This window comes from Lepidothrix coronata, unplaced genomic scaffold, assembly GCF_001604755.1.
Source record: "Lepidothrix coronata isolate B3197 unplaced genomic scaffold, Lepidothrix_coronata-1.0 Scaffold184, whole genome shotgun sequence".
NCBI classification, from domain to species: Eukaryota; Metazoa; Chordata; class Aves; order Passeriformes; family Pipridae; genus Lepidothrix; species Lepidothrix coronata.
Genome location: NW_016690364.1, coordinates 513730 through 541539, shown reverse-complemented (window position 1 = coordinate 541539; position 27810 = coordinate 513730). Strand labels below are relative to the sequence as shown.

Here is a 27810-nt window from a genome sequence, read left to right as displayed (position 1 = left end):
TAGTTTTAATATAAGCTTGATTACACTGCATTCATGAGAATTTCTGCAAGTCTGCCCTCATGACATATAAACTTTAAATTAGGCATAGTCAATAAAAGGCCACCTAATACGGTTTCATATTTTGAGAGGTTTCCCCATAATTGCCCCAGCTAGTTACTCTGTTTTCTAACCATTTTGGAATCTGCATGTGCTGAAAAAAATTGTCCTGCAAAAGATGGTGCTTGTACAGCCTGTAATGATGTGAAGTGACCTGACAGAGACCTCCCTCCTCCCCACCGCCTCCTTATTTAGTGACCTTCCACAAGTGATGAGACAGCAGCCCTTTTCCCAGCAGCTGTTTTCTAAATTTGGTCTGACAAATGGTATCATAAAGGTGGCAGGTGAGGTTGGGAGATCTGATCAGAACATACCAATTTAACAGCCACCAAAAGGTACAAAAGAGTGTAAGGAAAAACAATCAAGTGCTGTCTCTTTATCATTGTATCAGTTTTCTTTGCATAGTCCCTTGTGAAAGCCTTTACTGATGGCTTTCAGTTATGTATCATTATAATACCTACAATGAGCATTACATAATAGGAAAAATATGCTACACTGAGCAGTGAAACTGGTGTTAGCCAGTCCTGTGGCCCATATCAAAATGCTCTCACTAGCATTCCCTGTAACAACACTTCCTCAGATGTAATGGACTACGGCATATCATCAGCTAAAAGTTCATGCATCTACTTTAATGTTTTTTACATATCCCTGTTACAAATAATGGCTTTGACTACTCAGGGGAAAAAGGATCCACTTTTATCCTCATTAATAGTTCAGACAATTTTCAAGCATATCCTCTGCCATTGCTGTGTTTACATGGCTGGATAGGTAAACACTCTGTTGGTGTCTCTCAGGCAGTAAGGAAAGGAGAGAAAACATGGTGATGGTAAAGCCACAAGAATTAACTAAAAAACTGGGTAGACAGTAGCACTTAATTGATTGTTATTGTTGGTTCTCTTAATAACAGTTCAATAGATTGCAGGTTGTCTCCTATTAATGGTGGGTTTATAAGAAGGAATTTGCAGAATAAGTGCATCTGAGGTTCTTTGACTAGGATGGCAAATTTCAGAAGAACTTGGGGTGTTAAAAGCTTTAAAAAAGGTCTTACTTCTTTACAGTAGTGTGATATATCAATATATAGTAGAGCTGGAAATAGAAAGATGGCATTGGAAATTAGACCTGCTGTCCTGATGTCTAAGACCTTCAGTCTAGTGTAAGCGGTCAGTTCAGGAGCTTACCTGAAACAGGGCACCATCCTTGTAGTCAGGGCTTGCTCTGCTCCTGCCAGGCAAGGGTGGGGGAAGGGCAGCCCATGGGGCATGTGTGCATGCACAGCAGTGACTGCTGTAAACATTTATGTCTGCTTCAGCCTGCACACTGGTAAGCAGGACATAGCACAGACCAAGCTACAATCTTGTTTACCCAGTCGGCGTGTTTTAAGATATAAATATTTTTTATTCTTTTTTTGGATATTTGTCAACCATGTCTTGGGTTCATTGGGAAATTTATACTGTCATTTTTGGCAGCAGTCGTATATTATGAGGATGGTGCCATGAGAAACAGGATGCCCAGGTCCTGGCTTGTTTAAATGATCCTTCTAGGTTTTACTGCCATGCTCAACACCATGGTATGCAAGTGCTTACCAAGCCCTCTTAGTTGCAGAGGCAAGGGCTGGGTAGGAACTCTGCCTTATGTTTCTTAAGGATGAAATTTAGAGGTTGTTTGCTCTGCACCTCAGAAGAATTTTCCCTGATACAGCAGCTTTGCCTCTTGCCTAGGGTTTGAGGTAGAATTTCTCAACCACCTTCAAAGTTGTTGGAAAAGTGACCTTGAAGAAAATTGCATCAGGTGCTGTACTGGTGGATGACACAGCATTAATGTGTTGACCTAAAACTTCAAATCCAAAGGTGGAATACAGTGTATTGTAAGAAGCAAGTTAACCAACTAGTATTGTTAAGTGCCTTTGTTCAGGGCATACTGAGGGGCCAGATGAGATTCTGTTCACAGTTCAAATTTAAACAGGCCATGTCCCAAAGGATATGTGGACAGCGTCATTGGAGAGGAAAATATGGGGAATGCAAAAGTAAAATCAACTGTGCTACACATGTGAAATCAGATTAGTGTTATGATTTTTGTTGTGTTGGTGAGGAAACAGAATTCAAGAAGGAAGGGCTGTTTTAGTGAAGAAGAGGAAAGCCAGAGAGAGTGAAGGCAGAGCAGAAAAGAGCAGAGCATATGGTTAATGGAGCCAAGATTAAAATACTGAAAGATGGCGCAGAGGTTAGAGAAGGCAGAGAAATACCATGTTTAAGTAAGGAATAAGGGTAAATCTAAGCTTGTACTACACTTGCACATTTTGGAGAGTGCATCCTGAATGTCATACACCTGCACTTCTACAATAGCTTCCTCTGAAATGTTGTGTTGGAAAGGATGGATGCTGAACTATCCAATGGACAATGGGACAACTATCCAATGACAGTAGTTGTGCCTGTTTGATGAAAGCTTGAGCTTTGGCATCTCTAGTCACTGCACGGTCTAGAAGCAGTTTTCCTTTTTCTTCCCAGTCTCAAGTGCTTCGCAATCAGAATTCATATACTGTGATCACCCTGTGACAAGAAAGCTGCAGACCACACCTGTTGTTCCTATGTTGGCTGCAAGAGGAACGGGACCTTTCCGTAGATATCGGTTTCACTGAGAGTGGGAGCAAACTAGTGTCCTACCATCTGTCCCAGGTCTAGCCCCCCTCACCCCTGGCTTTGGATTCCAGCCCTTCACAGCTTTCTGACTCTTCTGGGTTAACTTGATCTTCCTATAGGATGAGTCCCAAACTCTCCGAGTCCCTATGTGACTCCAAAAAAGGCTGCAGTCCAGGCCTGCATCCCTTCCCACCTTATCCCCCCCTAAGATGTGTCCCAAGAAGGTACTCTAGACCTTTTTGTCTCTGATGAATGAAGGATTCCCTTTAGTGGGCAAAAAGTAAAAGCCTGAGGGACAGAAAAGCAGCACTGTGGATTTTTTGATTCAAAACCCAGTTGACTGTTTTTCTGTGTGGTCCGGGCTCTGTTGCCTCCTATATAGGATACTCAGTGATCCTCCATTGTCCATGGACAGCTTTGAAGGTGTGCCTGTAAGTATTTGCAAGGAATATAAAAGGTTAGTTGTAATAATCTGATGGAGAGTAATATTTATGGTGGTGGGTGAAACTGAGAAAGAAATTTAAGGCTATTTCTGTTCATTTTGTCCAGGTCTCTGCTCCCATTTTGGCACCCAGAATTTGTAAAATGAACCAAATTAGAGTGTTTTGGCTTCTTTGTTTGTGTGTGTTTAAGTTGTGCTGCTTCTGTTACTGTATTGGAAAGAGCATCAGCACAGCCTATGTCCCGCTCTCCTACAGCTTTATGTCATTTGGAAGACACCACCATAACAGGCCATTTCAGCCTCCCAGCGGCTGTCCTTGCCAGTCTGTTGCACAAAATGGTGTTTTTCAGCCTTCATCAGAGATGCAGACATGTGCTGCAGCACTACAGTAAATAACAGACCACAGTTTGTTTTCTTTAACCTTTGTCTAGCTGTATTTCAAAACTTACAATTTATCTAGTAGCTTCATCAGGAGGCTGGGATGTTTCTAAGGCAGTGTAAGCATAGATACCACATAGCTGAGTTGGTTGAGAGAGCGTGACTAGTGGGAATGAGAAAATCCACCATGACTGTGGTTTTAACTCCAGGGTTTCCAATGTGAACTTTATGAACTTATCATTAAAGCTGCCATCACCTTCCAGGCTCTGTCCTTACCCTTGCTGTGCTGGGATCTATCTGACTCAGAGTTCAGCACCCACTTCACTGTGTACTCTTCAGCCTAACCCTGGTTTTTCTCCCTCAGTCTTGTGCCTGCTTCAGCTCAGTTCCTTTTGTTCCGCAGTGACAGACACAGAGCTGTAGTGCAGGTCTGTAATGGGGGATAGCTGCTAAATCTTTGAAAAGGAGTAAAGTGTGCACATTTAAAATATAAAAGTGAATGTTCCAGTGGGTGCTATAACAGAATGCATTTTTACTTTTGCCTTTATTAGCCCCCCAATAGATTTCGTAGTGTTTCCTTTCTGGTTTTATTTTGGTGGTTCTTTTTCTGCCTTATCTATTAAATATTACTACATTCCATTAATATGTAAAATAGGACTATTCAGTCTGTAAAGCTGAACATGTACACAAATTAGCAATGGGAGAGTTGGTTTGTTTTGGTTTGGGTTTGTTTTTTTTTTTGAGTTGGATGTTTGTGTTGGGTTCGAAGTATCCAGTCTTCTGGTCTTGTGGACATGTGAGAGGGGATTCTTTCTTCCTCTGTGCATATTCTGTTCAGCAAGTTGACAGTCTGATATTGATTAGGGCTTTTAGATGCAACAGGAGTACAGCTAATAAGAAAATAATGAGTTGGTGTGTATTTGTGTGCTGTGTTATTCCCTAATGAATTGTCTGACTGCCAGATGTGTTAAGAGGTTAACGACTGAGCTATTCTCCTGGAGAGATACTGATGGAGCCTGGTAGTTTTGCAGCTGAAGAACCAGCTGTGCCAGCATAAGAATTTTATCTGTCTATTCCCCCATAATCATGAATTAGTTATGCTAAGGTGATACTCAGCAAAATGCAGCTAGCAGTGAGACCAGAAGGGTCTCAAGATGGTTAGTGTCAGGGTGAAGAGGATAAAAGGTGATTTTTCAGCTTGTGCTGCCTGTTCTGCTTACCCTTTCTGTGCAGCCAATAATCCCATGGTCATAGTTAACTGTCAGTAATTTACCATATTTGGATTCCCGAAACAAAATGCAATGTTTAGTTCAGCTTTGCATGGCAAACAGTTCCTTATGGAGCTTAATTGCTTTGTTTACATGTAGCTAGTTACTTATCACGTGGCAAGAACAATAGGCTGACTGCCTCGGGTGACCCATGATCACAATGAGATAAAACACAGAAGACAGTGAAGCTGTATTTCTTAAACAGACCACAGGTCAGATGCAGCCTCCTTGGCTGGGTGCATCATAGAAAACCTGCTGCATGACATACCCTTTGTCGCAGCTGTGTGACTTTGCCAAACGTCCTCACTGTCTGATCTTCAGCTAAAAGCAAGTGATGTTTCTTGGACCTTTCTGTTTCACGTGTACTAGGCACCTTTCTGAGAGCTGTCTGACTCCCTGACCAGACCTGGCAGAGTGCACACGGTGAACACGAGACCATCACATGAGGCTTTGACCTCACGGTCTCCCACAGCTTAACCTGGACTGTGCCTGTTTGGCCGCAGAGGCAGCTGGGTTTTTTTCTCTTCAGTATGGAGGCAGGGGCAGCATTAGCCTTGATTTCTCAACCAGCCACGCCTCTCCTGTGGGATAAGGAGCACAATGGAGTTTGCTCCAGTTAAGCCAGATCTCTGCCAGTCAGTCACTCCTGCTTACTGACAGGAGACCTTTTAACAACGGTGCTCCAGCCATGCCAGAACACTTTTTTTCTTCTTGTCACACAGTTCTCCAACCACTGGCAGTACCCTGTGATCCAGCATGACAGGAGTGCATGACCCAACACATGCTTTCCTGCCCAGAAGTTGAGGAGTTCATTCTCAGGTCTGCCAGACTAACAGAGACAAAAGAAATTCTTTGCTGGGGACTGCAGCTCACACCCTGATGGAGTTCCTTTCGTCTTGGGGGAGCATGGGGCTGACGCCAGGTCTCCCTGCATAGCAGAGCTTTTCTGAGCTCTGAGCAGAGAGGACATTACAGAGATTTTTATCTGTTTGCTTCTTCATTTCACTGGTGGCTTCCCCCCTCACATCTGAATTAAAACTCCGAAAGTTTGCTGAGAAAGACTCACAGTTTGTTCCTCAGATAGTTTCTGTTGGCAAAAGGGAATTCTTCATTACACCTACTCGTACCAAAGGAGTAAAGTAGATGTTTTCCATTAATTTGCCTGAGGTACAGAAAGCTGCAGCCTTGTTATTAGTAGACACAGGCATACCAGCTGTGTGAGACTTACTGCCAACCCTGCAAACTGGAGAACAAGTTGCTCATATCTCTTATTTTGTCAATCTGTGTGCAAACGGGAATGAGAGGCCATTGAAAATATGTGCATAAAGTTTAAGTGCAGAACATCTGTAAACCAAAAATCTTCTTTGTCTTACTTTTTCCGTGATTGAATTGTCATCTCACTGGCACAGTTGTGTACTCAAATCTTAGGTGCAGTTCACATTTGTCAGTTCCACTTGAAGAGATGTAAATGGAGGCTGATATCCTTTATGGCAGTATATCTCCACAGCTGTTACTTTCCCTTTGTAGGCAATCTCTCACTTGCAGAGATAATGCAAGGCAGAAATATTTCCTCTTTGTGTGTGTTTGTGGCACAGAGAAACCATGTCATGCAAATAACAAGACCACAATGACAGCAGTATTCTAGAGAACACTGGAAGTTATCATTACCTTCCCAAGCCTTTAGACTGTGAAAATAAACTTTAAAAGTCTACTGAAGATTTAAGCAGTAAGAGCCCCTTCCACCACCTCCCAAATATAATGTGAGCTGCTTCTAGGGCTGGAGGCATTCTCAATAAAGACTGCCGCTTTTTTTGAGCTTACAGGCATTTACAGCTACATTATAAATTGAAAGGTTAGCATGTCTGCTCTTGCCTTGTCATTCTTCTGCTCATGTAATGCAGAGCCCAGTAGTGATCACAAAAAAAGAAAACTGTGAGAAATATGTCTTTGAGGAGGAAAACCCCCCATAAGAATCAATTATATTCCTCACAAGAATTCAGCATCTGAGTCAAGGGTTCCCAGAGACTGACCTGGAAAGCTGCTAAGTATGTGACCCTCAGACAGATTTTAAATCGTGGCTGTTCTGTGCTGTCATGCTGATTGATTTTTTTGTTATACAGCCCTTACCCTGATGTCCCACCCATTAAGTTGCCCTCCATGAACAAAACTCTGGGAACCCCCGAGTTCATCATCCAAGAAAACCTTTATTTTGGAAGACAGACTGAAAAAGATAATCTATTTTGTCAAGTGTTACCACACCTCTGTAAACATACAGTCTCCTCATCTGGATGATCTCATGCATATATTTGTCGAAGTTCTTGCTTTGGGACAGCATTTGCAGCAAAACAGTAATATATGCAATATATAAAAAGTTTTTGGGTGAGATCCAATACAAGTATCTCATGGTGAAATCATTCTTAATATTATTTAACAGCTACCTGGTGTCTGGTTCAGAGAAACTGGTTGCAACTCCGTCTTCCTTTAGACACTTAAATGAATGGCACATGTGGGCTTGGATGTTATGTGAATGTAGGGCAAGGACAACGTGGATCATAGTTTATCTCTAAGAATTGTCTGCATGTTTTGCCTCCATTTTTTGACAGTGGATTGTTGATAGAGTAATACCTGCTAAACAGGTACAAGCTCATCAGCACTCCTTACCAAAGTAACCTTGTCTGGAAACTCTCACCTTGTACATTGGGAGTAGAGGGAAGGAAAATTGGAAATCTCTGGCTTAAGGAAAAGCATTTGGTACTACAGAAGTTAAATGAAGATCAGCTAACCTGCTGGAGCATCACAGGCTGGAAACCTGAATGTTCTGGCAGATGCCATCATTTTGGCAACAGAGAAGGTGGCCGTCCTTCAAAGTCGTCATGGTCTTTCTCACGTAGTAGGAAGTGGCATGACTGCCCTGGATACAAACATCCTAAGAAAGAAGTGATTAGTCAGTGACTCCACAGAAATAAATGCCTGGACACAGTTGATAACAGTGAGTCTTGGAGTGCAAGGTCACAACATGAGGCCTTTGGAAGGAGTATCAGTGTTTGCAGTGAAAGATGTAATACCTACCTGTGATTAAGTCTTACAAAACAGAACAAAAAACCCCAACACCAAACCCCGCAGTCTTACAGAGTCATTGTTTTGCAGCTTTCAAAACTCTTCTGCATAATTTTTGCTAAAGGGTGGTCTAAAGCCCAGGCTGATTAATTTCTGCTCCGCCTCCTGTCACCTTGGAAACAGGGAATGCCTGCTGTGAAAACGATCTGACCCTGGAGGATCCCGGATGGAAGTTCATATGCAAAACAGACTTCTTCCACTTTTTTGTTGCTCAGAGCAGTAATGCAAAAGTCCACAGTAAGGTCTGCATTTCCAGCTACGAGCACAGTGTAACAAGTACATTGCGGTGGCTTATGGCAGACAATATCTTATGCTAAATGCTGCACTGGAACTGGGATTACCTGTGTCTCTACTGCTGAAACTAGGGGAAAAACTTACTTTCACACTCCATAATGCAGAGCATACGCTCAGACAGTTTTAGCCCTTTATTTACTGTTGCCAGCATATTGTGGGCTGTGTTAAGTATCTGTGTTATATGTCTGCCCTTGCTTGCATCCCTGGGAGATAGGGAGATTGTGTAGTGGATATGTTGACAGCAGGGTTTTTTCCCCAAATTTCATTGCTTCTGTTCTGTTCTTTATGCAGCCCACTGAAATCATCTTTTTCTGTACTGTGGAGTCTTACGAGTTCTCCCAAGAGATTTTTCTTTTTTGCTGGGCACACCCACAAAAATCAAGGAGTTCTACCTTGCAGTTTTGGTCCCTCAAAACATCAGTCTGCATACACCCATTTAAGTCATCTTACTTTTGTCCCTAATCTGTCCTAATATCTCTAGGCAATCAAGAAACTGGCCTTTCATCTATCTTGAACTCTTGAGAATTGCTCAACAGTTGCACAAAGCTGTTTTTCTTCCTCCTGCAGTGAAGATAGCACCAAGTTAGGACTGTGTAATGGGCCAAGCTTTTCCTATTTGACAGGTGGCCTAAAGACGGAGAGATGTTCCTCCCTGTGTTTGGCATGGAGGCCAGAGAATCCTCTGCTATTTTAGGATTCTCATTATATTACAGGGACTTCATTTCCCAGCTTTCCTGACACTTTACTGTGTGGTCAGGTTGATGTGCAGAGCCAATGAGTACAGTAGCCCTAAAAGATAAAGAAATGGAGCTAACACATTATGTCTGATTTTCTTGCTCCTTTGTCAGAGGCCATTATGGATTTAACAGTTTGTGGTAACTAAAAGGTTACCCTTCTAATCCTGTTTTTTCTCTTAATGTTTCAAGAGAGATGCCAGGATTACCTTTGTAGGTTTTGGTTGGGGATTATAATCTCAACATTTGTGATTACAATGGAGTAGGATCCTCAACTTCAGTTCACAGCTTGATGTCCTCTTATCCTGGAAATTAAGTTATGCTGAATTAAATGTTATCATCCGTTTTCTTTTGGAGACACATAGCTTGGTTTTAAATATAAATGTTTGCCATTTTGGGACAGTGTGCTAGGTTCAAGCTCCTTTAGCAAAACTTTTTTATTGGAGTGGCTCATATAACTTGTTAACATGCAAGAAATTATTAAGCTTTCGCTTCCTCCACTCCCATTTCCTGTTTTGATATTGAAAGGAAGCCTTGATTGCTAATTTGTGATTAGCCAGCAAACCAGAGTGACCTTAATCCTGTGGGCTTGCGTGGTGCTTGCCTGTGCAGATACCGCCTCTCTCAAGAGTGGGCTACTGCTTCTCACGTTTCATGGTGAGAGCCGTAAACAATGTGCTCTTCTTTCCGTGAATTCATGGTCTGCCTTCTGGGAATAGAAGTAGTGCCTGGCCTGACAGTGCATGGAAGACAACACCAAAACGCTGGATGCTGCAGGAGAGAAGGGAGGCATGAGGGTGTTTTTGCAGTCTTGCTTGCCCAGGAGATGGCACTGTGCAATAGTGGGATTTTTACCTGCAGCGTTTGTAGTGTGACCCTGACCCGATGGTGATTGTCAGTAAGAATAGAGTGACTTCTGCTTCTTTAGGATACCCAGCATTCTTCTGTGTAAAATGCATTGTACTGTACATGCCTTAGGCAGGTTGGGTTTAAATCTGCTTTGAACTCCTGCATTAGGGAACTGACCTTTGTGCATATTCTCGTGTAGTCAGGATCAGAACAGGGTTTGTGGGTGAAATTGTTCTGGCTACAAATGAAGCAGTGATATCTTTGGAGCACCCTTACTTCCAAGGCTTTTGTGTCCCCCTTGATAATTCCCAGACTACTGACAAAGCAGCCAAAACAAAGAGGTATGTACATGTAGTATGTGCTAGAAAATTAGAAGGATTTGAGGAGTCTCTGTGGGATGTCTTTCTGTCCTGCACGCAGTATGCTATGCTCCCATTAGAGTGCTGGTTGCTCTGGTTTAATGCTTGGGTATAAAACACACATAGCTTTTTTAAGGAATCCCTGACCCCACCTACAAATCCCTGACCTAACTTGTGCTGTCCAACACAGCTGAGATAAATCTAGAAAATCTTCCAGGTCTTCCTCTTTTCTAATGGTCCTGAGTTGAGAAAATTTTCATTTCTCTCTCCAATAACAGTCTGAGATAGGAAACACATACAGATCTGTGGGACATTATAATCTTGAATGGATATGCTGCTTAACAAAATCTTAGGCAAACTTATTAACCTTCTTATTTTAGTTCTCAAAAAGGTGAAAAGGGGTAATGTTTTCTTAATACAGTGGTGTTACAAGTATGTTCACAATATACCTTAAAGCTAGAAATATCATGTGAATGCTAAATAATTTTTTTATTATTATTAATCACATCTTGAGTGGCCTGTACATCTAACACAAAGGCTTCTTAGCAAACACATGTCCTTTGAAATAGCCTGACCCTTTCCACTTTTTCAGAGACATTAATAGTTTCCTGGCTCAGTGTTTTAGGAAATGTTGTCATAGTCTGGGGGAACCAATAAAAACATAAGTCACCTATTTTGTCTGATCATTTTACGCCAGGATATTTGAGGCTGGAAGCTTTGGAGGGGTAGGAGGGGACTGCTCCATTTTTGTGGGTGGAAGATGTAAAAGTTTTAATACTCTTTTAGTATAACTTTACATATTAGGACTCTAGAACTGTGTGAGAAGTAGTATTTTTTGAGTTCATAGGCAGGGACTCTAGATAGCTTTAGTAACTATTTAACTAGTTTTTCCCCTTCCTGAGCCTTCCATCAGGCTTCAGTGCCTGATGAAAAGGATGTTGTCTTTGGGGAAGAGTATTTTGTTGGTTTCAGGCTTACAGTGCCCTGTAATAGATGTAAGAGAGCTCTTTAGAAATGGCAGTGCCTTAAAACAAATGTTGGGAAATGATTATGGCAGTATGATTGGTGGGACAATAGCTTGTTGGATATGGTCAAAGCAAACCATTTCCCACAAGCAGAAAATGCAGTTACTTAAACTGAGGAACTACTACTGTATGAAATCTCAGTACAAAGCATCATTATGTGACATTGTGAAAAGCAAACCATGAGTGTCTATAATAGGCATCCAGTGACACACTGTTCTCCATTATAAATGCCAACATTTACGATGGGCCAAACCCTGCCATCCTTACATGGTTTCAGTTCTTTCCTTTCTGAGGCAAAGCCTCCAGCAAGCATGTTAGAGTCCTGTGTGTGATCTCTTGGATCTGTGGAGAGCAGACATGCATGGCAGTTTTTCCCCTACTGTGCTGTTGTCTGCTGCAAGTTTCACGCAGCCCCTAAGAGGTGGGGACATCTGTATTACTGTTAATTTACGTTAAGTTGCATGGAGCTGGAAAAGACTATGTGAACCCATTTATCGCCTGCCGCTTCCCAGAACATCCTCCAGAGAGAACCAAAGTTTTTGCCCGTTTTTGGGAAGCCATACTCTCTGTTTTCTCTTCTGTATTCCCTCAGTGTTGGAGACCAGTGTAATGTTTGCCAGCAGTCTGGGGAAACTGAAGGATAGCACCTACTTCATCCTGCCGAGCTATCTTTTCAGAAATGAACTGCGTCGCCAAAAGAGACAACCACCGCTGCTGCAAGCTGCACCATAATGTATTACATGGACTCTTCTCCTCCTTACCTGCCCCCCAAAGTAGAAAAATCAAACATGATTTCCAGTTTCTGCTGCAGCCTCGAACGGAGCTGATGTGCAGCTGTCATTCAGTGTGAGTTCAGACTGTGTTTAGGCTGCAGTTCAGGTTCTGCAACCCCCCATTAAAAAATGCTTGAAGATTTCAGAAAGAGGTAAAGAGGGCATGGGTCCTGAGATACCTTGATCAGAGTCCAGTGCAAAGGGGACGTTGCTGCTGATCTACTACTTTTGTGTTTTATGAATCCAGCAAGGTGTTATCATAAGAGTTACACAAGAGGCCAACATGCCACAAATGAACCTTGGTGTTAACTCTCACCGGACATCTGTCCCTTATGTTTTTTGGAGGCTTTTTTCTCCACCTTTCAATTTAATGTACCAAATGCTCATTCTTATGCTTTTTCCCACCCAAGCTGAGGGTGTATGCATCAGCCCTGTGGCAAAGAGGCTGTGTCCTGCTACCTTCCACTCAGGAAAACCACTGGGAGATGTTGCCACAACAGTGGCTTCCCCTTTGTACTTGTCAAGATAGCGTATCACTTTGTAGGCATGTTTTAGCAGGTCAGGCCTAGACTTGTTACTTTGAAATGTGCCATGAGACACCCCTTTCAAATTCCCTCTTAAACTGGAACTGGACCTGTGTACAGCAGTGTCCCCTGGGTGTCCCTGAGCACTCAGTGATACGAGGAATCTTGCTCAGCCCTAGAGCACAATGTACAACCAAACTGAGATACATTTCTTTCCCAAGTAACAACACTGGAGACCTGAGGACACATGTGCATTGAACAGGATGTGTAGGGGAAGGGGTGAGTACAACATTGCTATGGTTGTTGCTCATTCCTACAACAAATTCAGAAAAAAATGCTCATGTCACGGGTCTCACCATGTCAGGTGCTCCTACCAACCACTCTGGGGCTTCTGAGTAGACAAGTCTCCCCTTCTGACTGCTATCTGCCATGCTCAGATTTAATCTCAGTCATCAGGGGGTATATGCCTCAGGGAAGGAGAAGTTTGGTTTCTTCTCTCATCCCGTTTCTTGGATGGTCAGGGTTTAGGGAAGGGAGAGCTCTTTGCAGTTATGTCCTTAGTTTGGTCTTTTGCAAATGGGAGCTTTTTGGGTTTTATTGGTGTGTAGCTAAACTGTTAAACTGTGCCTACACCTATTTTAAAATAAATCTCTCTCTCATCAAGCAGAGGAATCGTGACCTCAGGAAGAACCAGATTTAAAAACAAGACTATCATTTTAATCCTCGGCTTGCACCTCACTCCCCTCAGGGTTTTTTTGATGATGGCTGGAATTTCATCATTGAGTGTAGGTTTTTTCAATAAACAGTGAAACTGTCCCAAACCAGAAACCATCCAATCCCACCCAAAGAGATTTAGTGAAAGGGAAACTGCAGAGAAGATGAAAGCAAAGTATTTCTTACACTATCTTCATATTCTTGTGTCCTAACATATAGCTCGGCCATAGCAATCATATGAGAATGTGTGACCTGTTCTGTTAGGCTGATTACCCTGTGGTCTTGGTGTTTACAGCAGATACAAGGAAAAGGCCTTTTCTTCAGACATGTCTGTACAGGGCCTAGAACACTTCTGGCTCTACGTAAGAAATAATAATAATAATAAGGCCAAAACCTCCCTGCCAGCTAGTGAAATGAAAATGCTGTACTTCACAGTTATGTCATTGGAGAATTATATTTCATTAGAGCTGATATTAAAAGCCCTGATGTCAGTAGTGAAATGTGACTGACTTCAAATTTGCGAAACACATAGGAAATTTTTTCGTAATGTGTTGTCACTTTAGAAGTCTGGCAGTCCTTTAGGTTCACTTATAAAACTTTAAGCTTTCAGAAGAGGAAAAACCCAAGGCTATTTCCCCTAAGCTTTAAAAGCTTTGCTTTTACTAACAAATGCCATTTTTATAAAGTATATGCAAGTAATGTTCTGCAATGCCATTTTTATAAAGTATATGCAAGTAATGTTCTGCATGCTTCAAACAGCAGCAGTTGGGACTTTCAGATTGGAGAACTGGATTAAGTAGTCATGAGAAATAAGGTATTCTAGATGTTTAAATGAGAGCTGTTTAAAAGTCAGTGAACAGCGCAGAGAATAGCAGTCCAAACTATTAGTGGTTATTAAATGCAAAAAAAAACCCCGTTATTTTGCCATTTTTCCTTCCCATTTGGTGGCTTACAGGCCTGTGTGACTTGGGAGGACCATGTGCACAGCAGTTGTGTTCAGTTGGTTCCAACAGGTCACTGAGCTGCAGAACAGTTTCCGTGTTAATCTTGTTTACACAAATTTCTGAAGTACTTGTAAATCAGACTGCTGTCTCAGTCACAGTAAAGACATGAGGGGTATATAATTAGCTCTTATTTTTCATTGCGACACAATATTTAAATGTCTAGTGCAGTATGTGAGTAAACTTGAGAGTAAGCTTACTTTTGTTATATTTATTGTAGGAGATGGTAAATAATACTTGATTTTAGGCAGGATTTTCTGGTTTGGGTTTTTGCTCAGATGTGGAGAACTTGTGAACATACATACGTAGTCATTTGCTAATAGAAAAATATATTATGGTTAAATAAGCAAATCCAAACTGTTTGTGGCTTGAAGGTATGATAATGACTAGATGTGTGTTCTTTTCTGCTTGGATATATCCAACTCCTTGGTAACTTCCACCACACTGTCCTCCCTGATTAAACCTCTACCAGGCAATAGCCAGTGCCTGCTACATTCACTCAGAAGCTGTTTTGGTCCTGTACCACCAAATAAGACTTAGAGGGGCAGAGTGGATTCTTTTCTCCCCGCACTCTGATTATAATCTCCTTTCTTTGCATTGGTTTCTCACCAGACTTTCTCACCTTACCATCTTCAGGACTTCTCTCTCTCTTTTGAAATGGGCCAGCAGTGATAAGGTACAATATCTCAGAGACAGTTGTAAAACGTATCGTGCAAGATTTTCCTTAGGAAGCAGTCTCCAGTCAACCAATATCCGGTTGTACATAGCATTTCTTACAAATTCACTGCAGTTAATGGCATTGAAGTAATGAATCTTAGTAATGTGAAGGCTGTTCAGTGGACAGACAGGGCTGAAATGCCCTGGCTGGGCAGATACAGCTGTTTCTTTTTGAATTTGTCAGCCTCCGTGTGTGAGCAGGTTGTTGTCTCTTTAGTGGGACAAAGGAGGGGGATGCCTGTGTAAGGGTTAGATCAGCCTGTGGGCTCAGGGTCTGTTAAGGGAGTTTGTGTTTATCAGCAAGTTCCAAGACAAAACTAGACAGTTTGAATTAGAAGTTCCTGAAGTGTGCATCTGTTCAGCTTGTTAACTTCATGTACTTGGGGACTATAGAATCAGGGACAAACCCACCTTTTTTGTCCCCGTCCCCCCCCCTTTTTTTTTTTTTAAATAGTAAAGGCATTGAAACACTCTCTGGAAACAGAAAGCATTCCCAGCTTTTATGGATATGTGGTCAGCCGGCTCTTGCTTGTTCCCTTATAAGCAATACTCTTAACGGGAAGAAGTTGCTACTATTTCAGGTCAGTGTGTGTGTTTTCTTTTACGGTTGCCATGACACTGGTAAGACAGATATGTTCTGTAGTTGTGTTTGTCCTGTTATAATATGTGAATTTTATTTTCAGCACTGTATCTGCAGCATAGTAGCGTGTGCAGTAATTTTCCATACCTCATCAAAGTTGCCCCTTTTGGAGTTCCTGTACTCTATTTTTTCTTATTTGTCATATAGTAGTGTATTTTACATACCCACCTTTGTGTCCACTAGAATCAATAGCTCCCACATACGGCCTTTGTATTTTGGGTATTAAATAGCCTAGTGGATACTTAAGGTTGGAGACATTATGTCATGGTGGCAATCTTACATAAACCCAAACCTTAGAGCCTAATCTAGTAGGTTTTTATACAGCTCAGTAAACTTGGCTGAGCTGCAGCTTATCTTTTGAGGAGTTGCCCAATATTGATTTAAGGCTTCAGGTGATGGAGAATTAACAAAGATTAACTATATAAGTTATAGCTGATTTGTTACTGAGCTCTCTCACTGTTTAGAAGTGTAGCTTACTTACTTAAAACAAACTTACTTAAACAAAGTGCATCAAAACAACAACAGCAGCACAAGGGTGTCTAAAATTTAATCAGGGGACCGTGGGACACAAAACACTGACCTGTGTGTTTAGTTTAAATTTGCTCCTTGTTGGACAGTGTTTAGGGGCTTCTGAATTAAAAATAGTTAAAAATGGAACTGCTGCTCTCAGCTGTTTCCTTAACCTTACTAGCCTGAAGTCATCCCTTAGTAGTCAGATGGGCAAAGAAGTGTGCAGTGACTCTTATGCTTTGCCAACCAAAGCTATTTACAGAAGAGGGAGCTCGTGTTTTTTGTCACGCCTGTTTGCAACAGTATGTCCTCATGAGTTTTTTCTTTTTCTGTTCATGAGTTGAACAGAAGAGACTCTTTTTCCCTATATTTGGTTTTCTTAGCATCAATGTGACCAACTGTCATTCAAGCTAGTAGAAACCTGAATGACAGTAAGAATTGACCCGAACTCCAATTACAGTGGAGGCAGGTGGGTTGGTATCCTTTTCTTGGATGAGCCATTTCTCATTGCAGGCGTGATATGAAGACTATTGCCATTGTTTTGTTCTTAATTTATATGCAGTTTATAAGCCAGTTTTTGTACCGGGTTAAGAACATGTGGTCTTAGACCATTTTAAGTTTTCCAGGATTTGGCGTTTATTAGTGCTGTAAAAGGCTTTCATAACAGCCTTCCTTCAGTTGGTTTTCTGTGTTTATTTAATGCTTATTATTTTGAAATTGATATGCATCACTGCCATTTCCTGACAAATTATGAGATGGGATTTCAGTTAATCAGTATGCTGTTTTTGTTGAGAGGGATCCTTCTTAATTGTCTCTGTTTTCTTTTCTTGGCATGTATATCTTCATTTCATGATACATATTTATATTAAGTGGTATAGAAAACTCAATTAACTTCTCCAAGGGATATGTTATGAACACACTCCGAGTGTAAATCAATACAATTATGTGCTGTCAATTAAGAGGTTAAATAAGTTTCCAGTTTAACAAACAAGGTGGAAAGTTTGCAGACTGTCTGAAGACACTTGGGACCATGTCTTTCCATGAGCCAGAGGTCAGTGAGGTAGCCCACCATCATATGGGTAAACCAGGTATCACACAGTACCTGGGACCTGTGGGGCTTACACAGTTCAGTGCTGGTGCTGCTAATGTATGACTCAGTGTCCCTGTATTCCCTGTATTGCCTTCTGAACTGTACCTTAAACAAAATCAGGACCTTGCTTGGTCCTAGTGGTATAGATGACACTTAGGACTGTGATGTAACTTTTTAGCAGAATCTATAGCCGATGGTGGAAGCCAAAAGAGCATCAGAATGAAAAATGTTTTGGCTCTTTAACTTAAAAGCTAACGTCAGCTCAGCTGACGTTCACATTCACATTTGGCAAAAGCCAGATTACATAAGCAGCAGTAATTTTCCCCACTCTTGGAAAGAATTGGTCGAAATGCTTTACAGTTCCCCACAAGAGTACAGGGCTGCTGCCTGCAGTGCTTGGTCAGAAAGCAAAAATACCTTTGGGCGGGACCGTGGTCAGCCAGCCCAGCTCTTCGTGCCTGCCTTGGCCAGGGAGGCCTGTCAGCTGTGCTGGCCACCACTCCTCCTCTTCTCCCAAGGTGATGTGCTGGACTAGCTGGAAGGATCCCATGTGTCAAAGCCAACTTGTGAGCTCTGGGTTGGGCCAGGCTGAAGGTACCCATGGTGAGGATGAATGCTAAATGAGGTTTATGGAGTTCTTTGCCTCATAGTAAACTGAAAGTTTAAAATAATCACAGACAAATGCTTAAAGCATTCTCTTCTAAAGAGAGGGGTACTGGAATTTGGAAAATTCACCTTTACATTTAGCTGAAATTTCTTTTCATGCTTTCTGTGAGGATTGTTTGGTCTGATCTCAGTGCCTCTGTTTGTCTTTCTAATACAGATGCCTTTCATTCTTTCTCTAAATTATACCAAATGCTCAATAGGAGGAGCAGATGTTCACCAATTACAAAACAATAAATAAGTTGAAAAGGAAAAGAAAGCTCGGGGCAGAGCATTTTAGTTGCCAGGTCACTCTTGTACAGGACAATCTGCTACATTATGTGGGCACAGACAAAGACAGGGGAATCCACCTGGTTCCCTGCCCTGATCTCCTCCTAGGCCATCACAGGGGCCATCAGCTCACCAAAGTTCCACCTCCACAAGCCCAGAGGAGCACAAGGACACAATGACAGACAGAAAACTGAACTAAAGTCTCAGAGGAAGGGATACCAGGTCTGAGTCTTTTCCAGGACAGTCCCAGGAGAACTTCAGCACCACAATCTAGACCTGAAACACAGCATGATGAGCAAATGGCAGAACACTTTTGGACAGTAGAGTGTTTCTGCTGCAGTGTATGGCACACATGATGGGATGCAAGGGAAGAGCATTTTGAGATTGTTCAGGGCTTAATATGGGTTGTTTGGGGGAAGAACCAAAGTCAGGCAAAGAGAGGCACTTAGGTGATTCGTGGAGGAAGAAGTGGGGGAAAATAGAGGGCTAAGGGCATAAAAAGGGCCAATTGTGTTAAAATCCTTTGCTGGTCAGTATACTTGTCCAGTCATGCTGTGTGCCTGACAGGACAGACTGTGCTGTTGTCATCTTGTATTCCTTTCTACCTCTTCCCTGGGTGAGAGAGTCTCGGTTCTCTAGTCTGTGTCTAAGTGGGTGGCTGAATATAGCAACTCTGGTGCAGCAGCTGAGCAAGTGGGGGTCTGGGTGCCATCAGCTGGACTGGGACTGTGGGGTGCAGGGCCCATGTGCCTGGTGTCAGCACCTGGGGACACCCAGGTGAGTGTAACCACGTGCTAAGTCACTGAGGTGGGACCAGAGGCCAGAGGCCTGTGCATCCCTCATGCAGCACCTGGAGAGAGCATGGGTGTGCAGCTGACTGTGGAACCAGTAGCAAATATTGGGCCAGTGAGTAGGTGAAGTGGTTTGGGAGTCAAGGATGTGTGTGTGGAGTAGTGGAGTCCCAGGCAGATTTGGATGTGTGTGTGACAGTCTGTGCCAGCAGATGGAGTGGGGCAATGCCCTTGGAGACTTGTTTGTCTTGGTGCCAGCAACTGGGAGGACTGGGATCCAGAAGTGGTTACTGGGCAGACTGAGTGTCTAAGCCCAGCTGCTGAAGGAATCTGTATTGCCCATGTGGGTGCGCATATAAATATACACGTACATGCATAATAAGTACCTGTGTATAATTATGAAATATTCTAACTAGCAGAGCTCTTCCTGCTCAGCCAGGGAGGAGTTGTGTGTTACCTCCTGAGAACACGTTTTCAGCCTTGCTCCTGATTGCACGTGGGAATATGGAGCTGTGTCAGCCTCACTTCTTTTGAGAGCATTGTCAGATCAGACCTGTTCTCCTAATCATCCTAATAAGAGTCACCTAAAATCATATAAATCATGAGCATACAAATTGAAATTTGTTGGAAACTGGTAACCATATATATTTTTAGACTTTGTACCGTGCTATGTGAGCAGCTGGAGCTTGAGCTGGTGGTTTGGATAGGCAGTGAAGGAAGTGATATGACCAAACTGACTTTCTGAGCATTGACAAGCGGTGCCATCCTACTGTGCTTCCTTTAAGCCTTTTCATTCCCCCTATGAAAGGATGACCTTCAGCATCCTTTTCATTGCCCCTGTGCCTGCATTGTGGGTGTTCCTCATAATGCTGTAATCAGTGTCCAAAATACTTGGATAAGTGGATTAGTAACGCTACATCATAGCTTCCATCTCTTTATGGGCATCATCATAAAATTTGTTGCAGGAAATGCAAATAAAATCTGTCTGTAAATTCCAAGGATTGTTTAGAAAGAAATCTTTTAAAAAAATGGTGCTTATTTTTCAGCTGGATGCAACCACCTCTTTACTTGATCATTAGCCAGTTTGGCATGTTAGAATGTGCCTAGTGGCTAGTTTTTACTCACCACTGCTCTTGTAAAAGCATCTGGTAATTGCAGTTACTTTCCTTAGAATTTCAAAATGATGACCCATATACCATGCATTTTCCAAAGTTAAAACTAAAATCAGCTCCTTTGCCCCAAAACAAGTTTCTAGCTTGACTTTTCCTCTATTTGAAAAACTTCTGGCAGTTCAATTTGGAAAAAGATGGAAGAAGCAGGTTGTGTGGAGAAAATACAGCTAATTCCTCTGCTAACACCAAAGGCGAAGTCTGAAGAGGCAGAAACAATCTAAACTGGGATTTGAACAAGCTAGCAGTGGCAGAAGATGCATGAGTTCCTATCTTTTAGTGAGAATAAATGGTCAAGGCTAATGTTTTAGTCTTTTCTGGTCATCTTTTCCTAGTTTGCCTGCATAATTAGGAATTGACTTGAAGCAGTTCTGGACTTCCATGAACACTGTGAACAAGTATCGACATTAAACCATGCAATACATCTGATTTGGGCGAGTTAACTATTGGTTTTTTTCATATTCTACCTGAAGTGTTCTGCCTTCAGTGTGTTAAGATATGAGAAATTATAAACCCAGTAGGGGTCGGTTGGTTTGTTTGTAGTGTACAGTTGATGTTACTTGTCTCTCCACAAAAGAGAGACAGCTTGACTGACTTTGAAATAAATGGTTCCTGTTTTCAGGGCCAGTAATCAAAATCAAGGGATTCTGTTTTCTGCTGGAAAAGCCATAGAAAAAAACGTGAAATTGAATATCAGCCTGTTTTGGAAGCAAATAACTATTCAAAATCTGCAGTAAAATCTGGAATTGTGGTTACGCGATTATCTTTTGCTTATATTTTGCAGATGCATATAAGACCTGTTGAGGCACATACAGCCACGGGCAAGAATTTAGGAACTTTTTTAGTTTCCTGTTTGATCTTGTTTGTTTTGGGTTTTTTTTGGGGGTCTGTTTTTTCATAAAGCTTGTTAAGTATCAGTATTTTCTCTGATTTGTTGAGAAATAATATTCAAGTTATATGTGAAGACCTAAAGTGCTGCTTTGCACTTATTGGAAGAAAGACTGATATATCTGTTTAGAGGAAAAACTACTCAGCTGCCCACAGAACTTGTGATTTCACCTTCTTTGAGAGAAATCTGCTATATGTGATGAATTTTAAATGTGGTGTACTGTTTTTTGATGTTAAAACCTGCTTATAAAATACCAGGAGAATAGGAAAGTGGAACACTTTGTAAGATATACTAAAGGTTGTGAAATTTTAATTTTGGGAGGAAATTTTCAACATTAGATGTGAAAGTGTAGCAAAAAGCTGTAGTATATATATTTAGAGCTTAATATATATACTGAGGAAGCCTAATGTCAGATTCTCTCTGTGGTTTTTAATAGGTAAGTGTCTATGACTAGAAAGTAAAGTTTGAATTCTACAAAATCAGTAGGTTTGCCATTTAATTCCATGTGACTAAGATTTGGCTTATGGTATTTATGGCACTTACGCTGGATTCTTTTCTCAGTCACACTGGTGAAGCTTCAAACCATTTGCTGCTCCCTGGTTGTAATCCACAGTGGTGGGTTACTGTACATAAAAACATTCCAGATAGATTTTACTTTTAGTAAGGAAAGCTTTGGAAAGATTTTCTGCTGATGACAAGTCTTGGACCATCTCATTCCTTAACATAGTCAGCTCAGAGATACAGAGAACTTCATAGATCAAAACCAACTTATTACGCTTTACCCAAGAATTGCTTAAGCATAAGTATAAAATATGCCTCAAATTTGTCTGCTTTCCTTTTTTGTGGATCAGCACTGAAGTATTAGTTGAGATGCTTCTAGGAAGACACAGCTGTTTCAGATGTTTGTTGTGAGATTGCAGTGTCCATTTGGACAAATCTGTGTGGGCAGAAGGAGAGGAAGCTTCTGTCATTGCAGAAATGCTAAAAGGGAGTTCAGCATAAGGATCCTTTCCAACCTAAATGTTTCTGTTATTCTGTGACATTCTGTCAATGTGATAACCAAAGCAAGCAAGTGGTTAATAATTCATCCCTCCTGCTTTTGGCATTAACTAAGAGAATGGAATTGATAGACATGTTAATTATTCTGTAACATTTTTTCCAGAAGTAAAATTCCCAAATTACAGTAATTTCATGGAAGTATTGCGGCAATGCTTTTTAATCAGAGATCTTAATGGCAAGAGGATGAAAATTACTATCCGTATTGGGAATGCATGACAGACCACCAGACATCAAGAAATATCCATAATAGGAATTTTGTTTTATAGTCTTTTTAGTTTGAAGCCAAGAGATCTAACAATCCTCTTACACAACATACTTACTCACTTTGCTAAGTTTTGATCATTAGATTCCCCAGGGAGTTTAAAATAAAGGAAATAAAAAGGCCCTGACATTAGTGTTGTTGACCTGCTTCCAACCTGCTAGCAGCTCTTGTGATATTTTTTTTTCTTAGGGAACAAAATATAGAAATTGTCTTGCAAGGGCATGGGATCCCAGCTGTTCTGCAAAAGATAAAAATTGTGATTATTTTGTAGGATGTGAATTGCTAGGGCTAGAGGCTGTAAAATTTGCACTTTAGTTTTTGGAACACAGCTTCGGACACTTGCCAGTGAAATACTTTAAGAAGAATGCTTTACCTAGAATTGTAAGTGAATCTCACAAGGCTTTAAATAACCTGTATCATAGAGTCCCTGTGGTTACATGTGAGAATACTTTGTAATGCTGTGTTCAATCTATTGCATAACTGGCAGAGCTTCAGAAATACTACGCTTTGGAAAATCACATTAAATACTTTCCCATGCTTCGGTTGATTCTTAAAAGTCTTTACTTTGAAAACACAAAAGAAATTATTAGTCACTGTAAGAACATGTAATGGATCTAACTGCAGTATTGCTTCATTTTTCAGACTAATTGTGTGTAGCTCTAAGCATGTGTTTTGGCATTATTTGAAGACTTTGGTTAGGATTCCTTTGCAGTAACAGAAAAATTCCTGTATAAGTCAAAGGCACAGTAAAGATCCCCAGTAGGTTAGCTGAGCTAATGGGGTTAAGGTGTAAGAGAGATGTGAATGGTCAGGATCTGCTAAAGGATGGGAAAAGTTGGCAGATTCAAGGTGAGAGACTGAGGAGGGAACAAGAACCGGATGGGTTTTGTACTTGATTACACAGCGATGCAGAGCAGTGCAATTGCAGATGATAGACCTTCCTTTACTACTTTTGTGGGTGTTTCTCATCCATCTCTCTGAAGGATGTCTTCAGCATCCTTCCTAACAGGATGGTAATTTAATTCCTTTACAATATCACTGTTTCTGGAGCCTTTTAACTGGATAAACCAACTAAGATGTTGCAGTAGGGAGAAGTTTATGAAATACCACATGATTTGAGCTTTTGAAACAAACGAGATATTTGCTTATCTGACTCCGAACCCACTTGAACCCACTTGACTGCCTTCGTGACCTAAAAGCCCTGGCATGGTGATGCAAGGTGTTTCCAACCTACTAGCTAATTTATTTAGGTAGGTGCTGCTTCCTTAGGAAGGCAATTTATTGCTTTTGTGTGGCAAGCAGGTCAGAGCTGTGTACTGTCTTTGACATAATGAGCTGTGTCTCCTTGTCACTTCTGAATGAAAGATAGAAAAAAAACCTCCACCACAATAGCTTTTTTTCCCTCAGCTCTTGTTTCTTCTTAGCTAACAGTGGTGGATCTCTACAGCTGTTGCCAAGGAGGGTGTTACTATGAGGTAGCTGTGAAGAGCTCTTCTTTCCATGTAAAGGAGAAGTCAAGTCTGTCTGCAAATTTTACAATCTCTTTAACTGCAAAGCCATCTTAAGGAGCTGAAGTTCAAACACAAGTTAAAAAGGAGAGTGAATCAGCCTTATTACAAATAAAAGTTAGCTATACACAAGATTGTTATAGGCTGAATATATTTTTTCTCATTTGTAGTTTGAATGAAATAAATATGCAAACAAGGCTTGACCTCAAAATTAGCACTTAAACAAAACCCATCAAACTATACACCTTTGTTTCTTATATGACAAACATCCATTGTACTGTGGTTTTATTTAGAATGTCTTTTAAAGTGCTTGCTACATTTACTTCCTTTGGATTTTAATTTGTATTGGATTAATTTTTCAGATGGAGGGACTGTCTTACTGCTCTGAATTAAACATGGGATAATCAAACGGAGTTGCTCAGGGCTCATGCACTGAGTAATAGCTCTATGGATGCATTCTCTGTTCCTACATAATTATACTCACTTTCTTTGCCAGTGGCTGTAGAAAAGTTTAGTCCATCTATTTAGATTTTGTCTTTGAGATGTCTCATATTCCTAATGACTGCATGATTTGTAACTCCCCATTCCCCATGCCAATAAAGGAGGTGTCATTTCTGGTGTGGGATGAAACTGTTGCTTCCAAATGGATTTGTAAAGGAATTTAGAGAATCAAGAGTAGGATCTCATGAATTTCCTTTTACTATAAAAATATGTGCCCACTTTCCAGCAGTTCCTTTTGCTGGACTGTACAAATGTAGCCAAAAACTGGAGAGAGCTATTGAACCGCTCACTAGCTATGTTGAAGTTATTAAAAAAAAATAAAATCCTAACCTGTAAATTATTTGGAGGAAAAACTACAGAACAGAGTATAATCTGCTAGATTATTATACTTAGGTACTTGGGAGTTTCGTAAACATGTCATGTTGGACTAATGTTAGGGGTCACCCCAGAAGGAAAGCTGCAGGAGTTCTATCCCTTAGTGTCCCTGTGCATGGAAAATCTTACTGGTGCTCTTGATCTTTGACAATATAAGATCACTACATCATCGGTGATATAAGATCAGCTTGTCACAGGAATTTGTCTTAATAGGCTGATTAGTCTTTTAAATTCGGTAAGAGCCAAACAACTGCACATCTAAACTATGTCTTGTAGGGGACAAGCATTTTGTCCATTGTGGTGCTCTGTCTGTTTGTATGTTCTCCCTTGTTGTGTGTTCCTGCTACCATTGGAGCTGACTAGCTAGCTGTGCTTCCAAAGGTGATCCCATGCATGTCCTTCCTCCTCCACTGTGCATAGGCAGCCAAAATGGGTTGATGCTCACCCTTGCACACTCAGCTGCTTCTCTTGCAAGGCAGAGCACCTCTGGGATTTGTTGCTCTTTGCTTGAGGTTACTTGAGCCTTTCTAATTCACTTCTTTTGTGAATTTTAACCTTTTTTTGCATCATGGTCTTTGTATTTTTTAGCTTCTGTTGCTGTGAGGCAGCTCAGTTTCCAGCCTTGTGTTTCTCACTTGGCAGAGTTGTAGCCAGATGTAAGCTATGAGAGCTCCCTTCCTTGCTGAGGAGATGCACCTCGTTGTTTGCTGGGTGAAGAGCATAACCTGCTTTATGTGTGGTATTGTCAGAGTTTACAGCCCAGGGCCAGAGTGCATTGCCAAGAAACAGTCCAAAGCTGCCTTCTCAGCTGGCCTTCTCCCTCTGTTTGATGCACAGGTGGTCAGACTGAGCATCTTCATTCACAAAAGAAAATGCAAGATGATGACACTATTTGATAGTATCTATGTTGTGGCAGAGGATTGCATTACATAAAGAAATCTGTTTCATCACTGTGATTTGGCCACTGACAGAAAGTAGCTCTGGTTCAAAGTGAACCAGAAGCGGTCACCTTGGGTGGCAGATTGTCTTCGTTATTACTGTGCTGGGGTAGAGCTGCTGGTGGGAATTAGGATTCATTCCTTCCATGAACGTTGGTAACCTCCAGTAGCATGTCTAAATGAACATTTCTGGTCCTGGGATCTGCAGAGCACGTAACAAGACCCGTATCTCCTTTGAGTACTGTTGAAAAGGATGCCAGGTGGGATTTGGTTCCTTCAGCAGCACGACTCTGCAGTCACTGTGCTGCTGGAGAGTTGGACACCCTCTTTTGTGTGAGCTGAGCAGGGGAGGGACATAGTGATGAGGTCCCTCATAGCACTAAATAATGGCCAGTCTTCGCGAGCGAAGATTTGGGAAAGGTCATTAACCCTTCGAGCCTGCGCAGTGGATTTTTTAGGTGAGACACAGCGTGCGCTGAACTGAGCCCACCCTTTAATCCTGAGGTTCATCTGCCGGGGCCAAGCACGCTTGGACAGTGGCAGTGAAGGTCTCAGAACGTAGGTTTGTTTAGAGTGACCTTCTCTTAGATGGATTGCCTCACAGGGCTGACGAGCTCCATCTGCCCGGGGGGCCGGGAATCGAACCCGGGTCGCAGCGGTGAGAGTCCTGCACCCTAACCACTACCATGCAGGTGAACAGTCATTTAGAGAAGAAAGGAACATTATTCTCCAGAAACTAAAGTTTGTTTTCTTTACAAATGACCACAACTAACCTTCCTGCCTCCTTGCCCACAGGATCATGCTGGGAAAATTATGGGATTGTACATTTTAGAGAAACTAGTGTGATCCACTAGTTCTTTTAATCACATATCCATAGTGCAGAAAAAGGCCTGAAAATGCTGCTGACACTCCTGAGTGACCATTTCCACATGCAGCCATGGCATTATAAGAATTAAGGTGATACATTAGAAGAAATTCTTACTCACGGGACAGTATTTTTTTTTTTAATTAAAAAAACCCCTGAGCACTCTCTCCTTCAATTTGTAGCACAGACAAATAAAATTGTAGTTTGGATTAACTGCCTGAGGTCAACAGTTGGCTTGATCTTTAGCGATGCTCCTGATTAAGGTGTGTCAGCTCCCTGTTTTTCCTCTGGCAGAACAAACTTTAAATAGGTTTTCCTTATAGCTATCTTTAGGTTACCTTTTCTATGCATCTCCTAAGTGTCAGTATGTTTGTTCACTACCCTGATGACTGAGCTTTTTTCTTTCCTCTGATTTGTTTGGGAGCAAACACAAGAGAGCAGCGCTGGGAAGGATCAGTGGTGGCATCATGCAGCGTGCTAAACCTTGCACAGCAATCCTGTAAAGTGTATCCTAGAAAAGACAGAAGAGACTGATGGCTCAATTTTTCTATCCATAAGTGGGAATAATTGTTTCCTTACTCTCTAACACTGGCTGTGCTACCTAATGCTTGGTGATTAACTTCTGTGGGGAATAGACAGTAGGGGGGGCCTTTGAATCCTGACCTGAAAATGCATAATTTTGAGCTGTTGTGCATCTGGAAGTAAGAAAGTTCCAAATTTTGAGGTCAAACCTCTGCAGATATATTTTTAGTTCACTGAATAGAAGTCAGATTTGGCTGGTGAAGAACTGGTTTCCCTCTGCTAAGTATGTTAGCTGATACTTTGTTACAGAATGAAGTGTTGTCTTTCCCATTTTTCCTGCAATTGGCCAAATGTAAAACTTCCAGTTTTTACTTGGCCTCAGAGAAGACTTTATCCTACTTTCTCCTCAAATTTCTGTATGTAGTTTGTCTGTAGCTTTATGGTATTGTGGAAAAGTCACTGTTACTGTGAAGAAATGGAAAAATTGCTAATTTTTATATAGATTCAAAGTAGCAGACGTGTGCTGTTGTCTTCTCAAGAATTAAATTTAATTGTTACATGCTACTAGACTTTAAGATTGCCAAGGGAACATTATCTCACTATAAAAATAATTAAAACCTCCTTTCAGGATAATGCACATGTGGCTAATATAGATGTTGGCCACTGGCATTGCATCTGGGGATTTAATGATTTAAGGTATGTTTTGAGTGCCTGTTGTGATCTCATGTCAGAGGGTATAATTCCATTGACTTCAGTTGAAATTGTTCTGTTCTCGTCTGTGAGATCACAGTTCCTAAATATTTAATTCCTGATATTTTTATTATATTTTAT

The 27810-nt window shown here is 41.4% G+C and overlaps 2 protein-coding genes across 2 annotated transcripts in view; one reads left to right on the top strand and one right to left on the bottom strand.

Annotated features, from left to right (window-relative positions):
* The window catches only part of CMSS1 (cms1 ribosomal small subunit homolog (yeast)), a 207734-nt gene that overhangs the window by 122090 nt on the left and 57834 nt on the right, over nt 1-27810 (top strand). The gene's annotated exons all lie outside the window — the stretch shown is intronic.
* Nucleotides 1-27810, bottom strand: part of FILIP1L (filamin A interacting protein 1 like) — a 187302-nt gene that overhangs the window by 134599 nt on the left and 24893 nt on the right. Inside the window, exon 2 of the mRNA XM_017830819.1 lies at nt 7604-7746. The gene's annotated coding sequence lies outside the window, so the exon portion shown is untranslated. The remainder of the gene's footprint in view (nt 1-7603; nt 7747-27810) is intronic.